The sequence below is a fragment of the Anabrus simplex genome, chromosome 3 (assembly GCF_040414725.1).
Source record: "Anabrus simplex isolate iqAnaSimp1 chromosome 3, ASM4041472v1, whole genome shotgun sequence".
NCBI lineage: Eukaryota > Metazoa > Arthropoda > Insecta > Orthoptera > Tettigoniidae > Anabrus > Anabrus simplex.
Window position 1 is genome coordinate 503,333,179 of NC_090267.1, and position 12,272 is coordinate 503,345,450.

The following is a 12,272-nucleotide window of genomic DNA, read 5'->3' on the forward strand; positions in this document are numbered from 1 at the left end:
GATGTCTGGAAACAGGCTGTAGATTTTCGATGTACTTATTCTGATCATAAACCGATCATTTTAAATCTTTCCTGGGTTCGATTTCAACAGCCACCTTTTCCTTCGGAGAACGTTCTTAGATTACAGTAGATTCTCCTGGCATATAAATAAAAATTTAAACACATTTGATATAAATTATAGGAATGATCTTGACCGTCAAATTGTTCACATGTATAATAAAGTCAATAATGAACGGATGTATGTCATTCGTATCACCAGAAATCCCGCACACTTGCCGGTCACGTTGTCAACAATAACAATGGCAATTGCATCTTGCTGCGGGATCCCGAACATCTAATAATAATTGTTACGGAGATATCCGTGGTAGGTAGAGGTGAAAGAAGGTGCGGGTGTGAATGGGTTTCAAGCTACGAAATTAACGTGCAATGTAAAATTAATTTAAAATTTAACTAGGTTATATTTTCTTTTCAAAAACAAGAGGTAACAATCATAACAGGTACAGAGTAGCAAAAATGTAGGTACAATATTACTGGGTTCGGGCTCAGTGCCCTTACTTCATAACTCTTGGGCAATCAGCCCCGCCTTACTCCAAAAAAAATTTTAGCCAAGGGGCAGAAAACCCCATTCATGCCCAGGAGCACTGGCTCCAAACATTACACATAAAGCCTGCACGAGGCATACAGAAACAAATTTCAAAGAGCGATCCGCTCTCAAAATTGTAAGCCTATCACAAGGCCACATCAAACTCTACCTTCAAGCTGTCCTCTAAGGACGTATTTACAGGGGTAAAATACCCAAACTACGGAGGTCTATTACATAAAAAGAAGGTTGATTACATGACCTCTAAAATAACAATTTGAGAGGAGGCGAACTTGCACTCCTAATACACTTTGTTTTTAAAACCTAATCTGGCTCTGGGGCCACTAACGCAAGGGCTAATCCCATACTACAGAGGTGACTTAGAGAAGAACACTTTACATTACATAACCGAAGAATAGTTTGAGAAAATAAGTTCACCTCAAAACAAATGTGAGTGGGAGCTCGAGAGGGTTAGCACTCTCTATCCCAATATGTAGCTTTACAAGAAAAAGATGAAAAGAGTAATTACATTTTAGGAAAAGGTTACATGATGGAAATGCTTCGAACCCGCCGCGAGTGTTAAACTGCCGACCTAGCAAGAAAAGAAGTTATTAATAGGCCATTACCTGGTGTTGAACGGCTGAAGAAGAAAGAGGCGCTTCCCGCCTCCTGCTATGTACTTAATACACTGAAAGATGGAACAGAAGTGGCCCGGAGACCCCAAAATCAGCAGTTTATATACTCTCGCGGAAGTTTCTAGGCGTTAGGGGAAAGAAAACACCCTCCCACAAAATCTTTATTGGTTCGGGAAAAGAAACCCCTACATAGAGGAAAAAGAAACACATTATTGGTGGAAAATTAATTAAAGAAATTCGGGATTGGCTAGATCCAAACTAAGGGGAAAAAGAGGGGTATACAGCCAACTTAAACAATGACAGAAGGAAATTTAACAAAGAACAAACTCTTGAAATAAAAATTTCTCCAACAAAATAGTTCTTTGACTCCGCACTAGGTCGCACTATTGTTGATCTTCAGTAGTGTCCTCTAGAAGAGAAAGTTCACACTTCTTACTTCAAGCGAAACAAAAACACATCAAAAGTGACACAGTTCAAAAACTCAAAAATTTCCAGGTAGTGACATCTTCTGAGGAATTAGTAGATTAATAGTGTAGATAAAGTTCGGACTTCCTCCAGAAGAGGAGTTTCAACTGGCGCAACATTTAAATAAACAGAGTAGAGGTGTACCGCCCGGTACAGACCTCCCCCCCCCAAAAGTTCCTCCAGGGGTGACACATGAAATCAGTTTGAAACAAAGTCCAAGTAATGATGTTGATACGAAGATAGATAGCAGAAGCATTTACAAGATTTCTTAATTCAGTTGCAAAATGTTGTTGTTGCAGGTGAATGAAAGTCTTTATGTTTGTAGTAGTTGAATTTCTGAAGATAAACCTTTAATGCTTAAAAGTGAAGAAAAGTTTAGCAATGTCCACCAAATATTGTTGTTGAATTCCCAAGTGTAATTATTGCTTATGGTGACTGTCCATGTAGTTGATGTAGATTGAGTCGGATGGCCAGACCGGCCGTTGCAGCTTGCGTCCAACGGAGGCCGCTCGGACCCCTCAAGTACCCTGAGATACCGCTCGCCCGCACTATGAGGGGAGCAGAGGTGTTGAAGTACGCCGCGCCCGCGGTGAACAGATACAGGCTGCGGGCATGTAGTAGGTCGTGCGCCGCACATCAGCCTTGGCCGGGAGGAGAGCTCCGGCTCGCCGTGCACATGTCGTCCTCGCTGGAGAGGAGGGGGCCCATCCCCCTCCCCAGTCGCTGCACGGCGCTGCGCGGCTGCGGGGGCGCTGAAACATTAAAGCTAGGCGGCAGAATTGTGTTGGACTATCATCTTCTTTGAGGGTACAGGCTTGTGGAGAGGTTGAGGGGCCAGCGGCGTGTAGATATCCATGGCATTTACTATTATGAAGCCACAGTGTAAGGTGGAGCAGGAGGCGGGAGCGTGGTAATGGCCGTGGCAAGAACAGGACGGCAGTTTGACGGGTCGGGGCAGGTTTTACACAAGGCTTACATCTAAAACCAAAATATTACAGAAGGGGCAGAATGCCTTAAAAGTGAAACTCAAAAAAAAATATAACCTTCATATCCTTTCAAAATAATATGAAGCAAGTTAACACAGAAATTACACCGGTTTCACCTGGGACAGGTGAACTCTAAATATCCTCTCGGTGGCTGGATTACTTAGCAATAAGGTAACCGGCGTAAGAAAATCGAGAATGATACAAGGCCCATGAAATCTGGGGGCAAGCTTGCCCGCGGGAACAAAATTTTTGACCATGACCTGGTCACCTACCTTCAAAGTGGTGGGTCTCCGTCCACGATCATACCTTTCCCTAACCTTTTCATGAGACACCTTAAGATTGGCTTTAGCCTTCTTCCAAAGATCTTTAATGTTATCCGGATCTATTGTCTCGGGTAGAATGTCATTCAAAGACCAGAGGTTAGAGAGCGGCGAGTTGGGAACAAACTTGAACATCAAAGAAGCTGGAGTAAACTTGTGAGGTTCATGAACCGCCGAATTCAAAGCAAAAGCTATCCAATGCAGGGACGTGTCCCACCTGGAAGGATCTTCATGATGATAGGCAATGAGTGCGGACCTGAGATTACGGTTAACCCGTTCAGCCAGAGATGGTTGAGGGTAATAAGCAGATGTAGTTACATGAGAGATGGACAAGTCAAAACAGAATTTACGAAATAAATTAGATGTAAAAGCCTTAGCATTATCAGATACAATATATTGACACGGACCAAAAGAAGCAAAAATAGAATTTAAGCAAGTAATTGTAGACTGAGCGGTAGCCAGCTTAGTCGGGAATAACCACGAAAATCTTGTAAAACCATCTACACATACAAAGATGAATTTGTTGGCATTTCCCTTTGACTGGGGGAAGGGTCCTACATAATCAATATATAGGCGTTCCATGGGGCGCGATGCTTGATGCGAAGACAAGAGGCCTACCTTGGTGGACATGGTTGGTTTACTGAGCAAACAAGATTTACAAGCTTTTACAAGTTCACGGATTTCACCGTCCATACCTTTCCAGATGAACATTTCACGAATCTTTTCACGAGTTTTAAAGATACCCAGATGCCCTCCTAATGGGGTCTCATGATAATACTTGAAGATCATAGGTACAAGAACCGCTGGAACAACAACTTTCATCAACTTATCATGCCTCGAAGGGCAACATAGAACACCATTCCTCAGAACATAAGGGACAGCATGTTCCCCAGAAGAAAGGGTTTCCATTATAGGAGCCAGCGTCGGATCTTCACGTTGGTATTTCTCAATATCCCTAAAGAGCATGGGAGCATCAGTTAGGATGGCATTAACCTCGGATAGTATGGACTCGGAAGGTGATGAACTGTCGACCGGTTCATGGGTCTCGACCTCGTTTGAAAACATACGGCTGAGTCCATCAGCCACAACATTTTCGGTACCTCTGATATGCCTGACATCGAATTGGAAGGCGGAAATACGGATGGCCCAACGGGCTATACGACCAGTACGACGCGGTCTACCTAAGACCCAGCTTAAGGCTTGGTTATCTGTCTCCAGGTCGAATTTGACATGTTCCAGATAGAGACGGAACTTTTCTAAGGCGAATAAGACTGCCAACCCTTCGAGCTCATAGATGGAATACTTGGCTTCTTGAACCGATAGAGTCCTAGATGCATAGGCGATGGGACGCCTCCCTAGTTCAGTCTCTTGAAGAAGGACTGCAGCTACAGCTGACGACGACGCGTCCGTTTGGACGATGAATTTCTTCGAGAAATCAGGCATAGCAAGTACAGGGGCATTACAGAGAGCTAATTTAAGATCTTCGAAAGCGGCTTGTTGAGAAGGTCCCCACTCGAATTTGATGCCTTTCCTACGAAGAAGGTTTAAGGGCGCCGCTCTATTAGCGAAGTTAGGAATAAACTTCCTGAAGAAATTCACCATACCAATGAATCTAGCGATACCGTTGATGTCCTCAGGAGGTTTAAAATCACGGATGGCCTGTGTTCTAGAATGATCGACAGCTACCCCATCGGGTGACACAATATGCCCTAGGAATGACATAGAGGGCTTAGCAAAGGCAACCTTGGACAACTTGACAGTTAACCCAGCCTTACGAAGGCGATTCAGAACTTCTCGCAGATGATCTAGATGTTCTTCAAAAGTCTCGGAAAATACGACGACATCATCCAAGTAGTGATATAAGTACTCAAATTTGATGTCGGAGAAGACCCTATCTAGTAGCCTAGTGAGCACAGCTGCCCCCGTGGGGAGCCCGAAAGGCACGCGGTTGTATTCGTATAAGTTCCAGTCCGTGGCAAACGCTGTAAGATGTTTAGACTCTTCGGCAAGGGGAATTTGATTATAGGCCTGATTCAAGTCCAAGATGGTGAAGAACTTGGCCTTACGAAACCATGAAAAGCAAGAATGAAGGTCGGGAAGGGGCACAGATTGCAACACCACCTTCCGATTGAGAGCCCTGTAATCAATGACAGGCCTGAAGCCTCCTTGGGGTTTCGGGACTAGAAAAATAGGCGAAGAATACGCTGACTTAGAGGGCCTAATAATACCATCCTTCAACATCTGATCGATGATTTCTTTCAGAGCCTTCATTTTAGGTGGAGATAGCCTATACGGTGGAAAACGGACAGGAATCGAATCCGTAACCTCAATTTTGTATTCAATAAGGTCAGTAACACCAAGAGTATCAGAGAACACCTCGGGAAACGACTGACACAGTTTGCGAATACTATCAGCCTGCTCCTCAGGTAGATGTCTAAGGTCTAACAACATCTCATCCTGGGTAGGCGAAATAGATGAACAGGATACAGAATTACACTTTAACAAGGGAATTCTACAATTGGACGCAAATTTGAATGTGCACGACCTACTCTGGAGATCGAGCACAAGACCAGTGTGAGAAATAAAGTCAGCTCCCAATATAATGGGGCAAGACAATTGCTTGGCCACAAACAATTTAACTTTCCATGTAAACTTAAAAACACGAATTTTGACCAGTAAGGAACCTAGAATTTCTAATGGAGATGAATTAGCCGAAACGTATTGAACAGGAGAAGAGACATAGTCAGGGAGTTTACAAACAGATTTCAATTTAGAATACCAATCAGCCGAAATAATGGAACAAACACTGCCTGAATCTAAGAGAGCTGTTATAGGCTCGTTATTTAACTCAATCTTAAGAAAAGGAACAGGTGCGGGGGTATCCGCCGCAATCCTAAGACACTCTTTAGGGCATTCAAAAGATGACTGGTTGTTCTCTGCATTTACAACCTGTTTACTAGGGGCTGAGTCTCGGGAAGATGGATTAGTCGGCTCAGCCGACGCCACTAGTCACTTTTTCTTATTGGCATAGCTGGAATTTGCACCAGAAGTTGAGCAGGAGGGGGTGCTATTTGAGTTTGGGCAATTCTTGGCGATATGTGAGAAGGCCCCACACTTAAAACAGCCTTGTGATGACCCTGCTCCATTCCTTGTCCCACTTGACTTGATCAGAGGACACTTATTCCGCAGATGGTCAGGCGACCCGCAAGCATAACATTTACGGGGATTGACTGGTCGGCGAGGTGGAGGCCGAGTGTTACTAAAGGAAGGCGGGGGTTCTTTCGCGACACGCAAAGAATCGGCGTATCTAACTCCTTCCGCAGAGACGGCTAATGCTTCCAGTTCAGAGAAGGTTTGCGGGCACGCCGCGAAACACAAATATGACCTGTAGGGTGGTGAAATCCCTTCGACAATAGCTTGCACGATCTGATCCTCAGGGAAGTGGAGAGCAAACACCCTAGTATAAAACTTAATATCTTGGATGAAGTCTGCCAGGTTTTCATCCAAGCGCTGTACCCGATAATAGTATTTCTGAATAAGGGAGGACCTGGCCCTAGCCGGGATGAAGTTAGCTAGCAAATGGGCATGGAAATCCTCAATAGAAGATTGCTCGGCGATGGCTCTAACTATTTTGTCAGATAGGACACCAATAGCATAAGGATAGATAATTTGCAAAATTTGACATGGGGAAAGAGAAAACACAAGGGCATGATCCTGAAATTCCACTAGAAATCTTAAAAATGAAATTACGTCACTGGTGGTGTTGACGGAAAACTTAGAGATACCTCTAAGCAACATTGCCAATGGATGAGGCAAGCTGCTGAACCCAGGTGACATAGTCGTTAAAGGTTTCAATGGCAAAGAAGTTAATTCAGAGCGGATGTTACTCAATGACGCACGGCGTTCAGATTCGTTGTTCGATGGGGCAGAGATAGTTTGAGCAGCAACGGTTATCCTATTGACTTCTCCCTGAGGAGGCTCTTCCTCGTTACCTACATTCACCGCGGCGGGTTGATCAGTTTTGGGAGGAGCTTCGCCGGTTAGCAATTGAGTGACCTTATTAGACAATTCAGAAATAGTTTCAAGGAGCGTATTAGCTTGCTTCCTCTGAACGTCATTCACCTTTAGAGACAACAGATCATTAACTCTATTTGAAAAGTGATACAGCCTGCCTTGCACACGCTTAATTTGATTAGGAGATGGATCGTTTTCATCAAAAAAGCTGACTACCGATGCTAGCCCAGTAATATTCTCGACAATCGTGGAAAGAGAGTCATCAATTTCTTTCTCTCCCAAATTGGGGATGGAAATGGGCAAATCAAGGGACTCTCTAAGCTTGTTAGTGTCTATTGCAACCGTGCCTCCAGATTGAACGTTTCTGATAGATAACTCATATATCAACTCCTCTTTGCGCAAGTAGTTAAGGAGGAGAACATCGCGAGGGCCGGGCATGATGACAGAACAATTTTGAAAAACTCAAAAAATTCCAGCAACTGAGAAAATTGTTAGAGTTCGAATCAAAGCAATGTTTAGCCGTCAAAAGGGGCTCAATTGAGACCCATTCAACCACGCTCTGCTACCACTTGTTACGGAGATATCCGTGGTAGGTAGAGGTGAAAGAAGGTGCGGGTGTGAATGGGTTTCAAGCTACGAAATTAACGTGCAATGTAAAATTAATTTAAAATTTAACTAGGTTATATTTTCTTTTCAAAAACAAGAGGTAACAATCATAACAGGTACAGAGTAGCAAAAATGTAGGTACAATATTACTGGGTTCGGGCTCAGTGCCCTTACTTCATAACTCTTGGGCAATCGGCCCCGCCTTACTCCAAAAAAAATTTTAGCCAAGGGGCAGAAAACCCCATTCATGCCCAGGAGCACTGGCTCCAAACATTACACATAAAGCCTGCACGAGGCATACAGAAACAAATTTCAAAGAGCGATCCGCTCTCAAAATTGTAAGCCTATCACAAGGCCACATCAAACTCTACCTTCAAGCTGTCCTCTAAGGACGTATTTACAGGGGTAAAATACCCAAACTACGGAGGTCTATTACATAAAAAGAAGGTTGATTACATGACCTCTAAAATAACAATTTGAGAGGAGGCGAACTTGCACTCCTAATACACTTTGTTTTTAAAACCTAATCTGGCTCTGGGGCCACTAACGCAAGGGCTAATCCCATACTACAGAGGTGACTTAGAGAAGAACACTTTACATTACATAACCGAAGAATAGTTTGAGAAAATAAGTTCACCTCAAAACAAATGTGAGTGGGAGCTCGAGAGGGTTAGCACTCTCTATCCCAATATGTAGCTTTACAAGAAAAAGATGAAAAGAGTAATTACATTTTAGGAAAAGGTTACATGATGGAAATGCTTCGAACCCGCCGCGAGTGTTAAACTGCCGACCTAGCAAGAAAAGAAGTTATTAATAGGCCATTACCTGGTGTTGAACGGCTGAAGAAGAAAGAGGCGCTTCCCGCCTCCTGCTATGTACTTAATACACTGAAAGATGGAACAGAAGTGGCCCGGAGACCCCAAAATCAGCAGTTTATATACTCTCGCGGAAGTTTCTAGGCGTTAGGGGAAAGAAAACACCCTCCCACAAAATCTTTATTGGTTCGGGAAAAGAAACCCCTACATAGAGGAAAAAGAAACACATTATTGGTGGAAAATTAATTAAAGAAATTCGGGATTGGCTAGATCCAAACTAAGGGGAAAAAGAGGGGTATACAGCCAACTTAAACAATGACAGAAGGAAATTTAACAAAGAACAAACTCTTTAAATAAAAATTTCTCCAACAAAATAGTTCTTTGACTCCGCACTAGGTCGCACTATTGTTGATCTTCAGTAGTGTCCTCTAGAAGAGAAAGTTCACACTTCTTACTTCAAGCGAAACAAAAACACATCAAAAGTGACACAGTTCAAAAACTCAAAAATTTCCAGGTAGTGACATCTTCTGAGGAATTAGTAGATTAATAGTGTAGATAAAGTTCGGACTTCCTCCAGAAGAGGAGTTTCAACTGGCGCAACTTTTAAATAAACAGAGTAGAGGTGTACCGCCCGGTACAATAATAATAATAATAATAATAATAATAATAATAATAATAATAATAATAATAATAATAATAATAATAATAATAATAATAATTTTCTGGACCGTCATTAAATTGTGCGGGTCCTGGCCTGGTAATGACTACGAATACAGCTGTCGTCTTGATGGCCCCTAACCTCACTTTAAAGGACAATAGAGCGTCGCTAACCTCACTGCTGCCATCTTGACGGCGGTAAACCTCAAGGCTGCCACCTTATGCATGTTATAGTGCGGAATTTAAAATCTAACAACAGAACATTGCTAACCTCACTCTTGCCATCTTGATGGGCTTAAACCTTACTGTTGCTACCTTGGTTATACGCTTTTGTGTTAGTTTACTGTTAATCGCTAAGCTGTTCGAATCATCGAAGTAGAGAGTAACAAATGTCAAGTAGATTTAAAGAAGAATCTGTTAGCAGAAGATAAAAGTCCGTCATGGAAAAACCTATTTCTAGGTATATTTGCGAAGAGTGTGGAAAAGCATTTTCCCGAAGCTATCACAAGAGACGTCATGAGATATCATGTAGGACAATTTTTCAATGCAAACATTGTAGAAGAGAGTTCAAGAACGCATACAACGCTCAACGTCATGAAGCCGCGTGTAATGTAACTTCATCGGGAGCAAAATACAAAGACCTCGACCATATTCAAGCGAACACTGATTTATGTTTAAAAAGTACACCTCTGCGAGAGATTTTTAATTCTCCCTTGTTGTCTAGGCCTGCTACAAGTTCTGTTACTAAGCACAAACTTCAAGATAGAGGCAAGATCATGATTATGATAATAAGGATAATGATGTTGATCGAAACAGTAGTAAAGGGAAAGTAGAAGAAGAAGAAGAAGAAGAAAATCTTAATGTTTCATTGCCATTACAGCTTGATGATTTTACTTCATTTCCTAAGCCTACTACACGTTCTGTCGCAGTGCAAACATCTCAAGAAGAGATACAAGGTAAAGAAGGAGGAAATTTCAACGCTTCATCGCTATCGAAACAAGTTAAGTTTGTGCCTAGAAACGCTACTGCTGAAGCACGTATTACATCTAAACAAGTCCCTATACATCAACTGTCTACATATAGACTCAAAGTTCACAACAAGCCTCTGTTACCCTATGTAGATATAAGATACTGTAAAGACCCCAACGTACTCGTAAAACGTTTACAACTGCTAAGAGCCTATCATGATGCTGGTTACACACAGTACAAAAAATATATTTTTGAAATAGAGCATGAATTACGTCGTGTAGGTATTATTAAGTAAGCGCTTACCCTCACCTAAGTCATCTATCTGTAGTATATAGTCGATCGAGTAGCTATATTCGTATAGATTATTTCCCAACATTCTCCCTTCCTTAGGGTGTTAACTCCGCCTCTAGTTGTAGAGCCGGTCTCTGTAGATTAAAGATGGCGGATGACAGCTGACGAAATTGCCCGCATGATAGTGCTCTATTGATTAAAGATGGTGGATGACAGCTGTCAAAAAGCAAAAAAAGAGCACATAGAATTTTTCAAATTGCCCCCACCACATTTCAAAGGTATCTAGCTAAAGATGGCAGCACGGTGCTCTCTTGATTAAAGATGGCGGATGACAGCTAACAGAACTTTTCAAATTGCCCGCTACTACATGTCATAAAGAGGGCAGCACGGTGCTCTGTAGATTAAAGATGGCGGATGACAGCTGACGAAATTGCCCGCATGATAGCAGCACAGTGCTCTATTGATTAAAGATGGTGGATGACAGCTGTCAAAAAGCACGTGGCTTGGTTTCCAAACAAGAGCACATAGATTTTTCAAATTGCCGCCACCACATTTCAAAGGTATCTAGCTAAAGAGTGCAGCACTGAGGTTTGTGATGCAAGATGGCGGATGACAGCTGTCAGAAAAAAGCACGTGAGTTTGTTTCCAAACAAGAGCACGTGGAATTTGCCACCGCCACAAAGAGGGCAGCACGGTGCTCTCTTGATTAAAGATGGCTGCTGTCACGTGGAATTCAAAGGTATCTAGCTAAAGAGGGCAGCACGGTGCTCTCTGGATTAAAGATGGCTGCTGTCAAAAAGCATTTTCCAAATTATCCGCCACCACATTTCAGCTAAAGAGGGCAGCACTGTGTTCTATAGATTAAAGATGGCGGATGGCAGCTGTCAAAAAACCACGTGGATTTGTTTACCGATTCAAACCTGGCGCTAGTGGGGTTAAGTTGGTAGCACTAAGGTTTAGACCCGCCAAGATGGCAGCACTGCCGATGACTGGTGACGAATTCGCAACTACTGCGATAAAGAGGGCAGCACGGTGCTCTGTAGTTTAAAGATGGCGGATGACAGCTGTCAAAAAGCACGTGGATTTGTTTACAAATTCAAATCTCGCGCTAGTTAGGTTAAGTTTCTACTACTGAGGTTTAGGCCCCTTTAAGATGGGAGTACTGAGGTTAGCGATGCGTTGTTGTCTGTCAAAAAGCACGTATCTGTCAAAAAACACGTGGGTTTGTTTACTAATTCAAATTTCGCTCTAGTTAGGTTAAGTTGGTACCACTGAGGTTTAGGCCTGTCAAGATGGCAGCAGTGAGGTTAGCGATGCGTTGTTGTCGATGACAGCTGTCAAAAAGCACGTGGCTTAGTTTACAAATTCAAATTTCCCGCCAAAATGCAAATTTCCCGCGGTAGGTGGAGGCCTCTGGGAGGGAGCCGGAGGAGGAGGTGGCGGCAGAATCCGCCTATTATACTACTAGCAACTACTCCAGGTTATTAGGGGTTTTCTGCCCTTTTATAAATATGTGGTTGTGAGCTGAGAGCTCAGGAATTGTAAAAAGTGCGGCTTGAAGCCCAGATCATTAAAGTGTCTCTAAATCTTGGCTTTCCTGGTCTTGTACCTGATTTGTTAACTTGTTGTTATTCGTTGAATGTTCAAATTCTATGTCAAAATTGTTAAGCTTTGCTTTTTTTGAAAATATAACCTTTAATTAAATTTTAATCAATATCTCAGCTTTGCAGTTACATCCATTCCAGCCCGCACATTCTTTCACCTCTGCATTCCACGGGTAACCCTCGTACGGGTACTCTCGTTATAATAATAATAATAATAATAATAATAATAATAATAATAATAATAATAACTAGAAGACCCTTGCTGCTCCGCGGCATTCGTTATAAATAGGTCAGATAACTCGTCTCGATATGCCTGTAGTAGTCATACTGT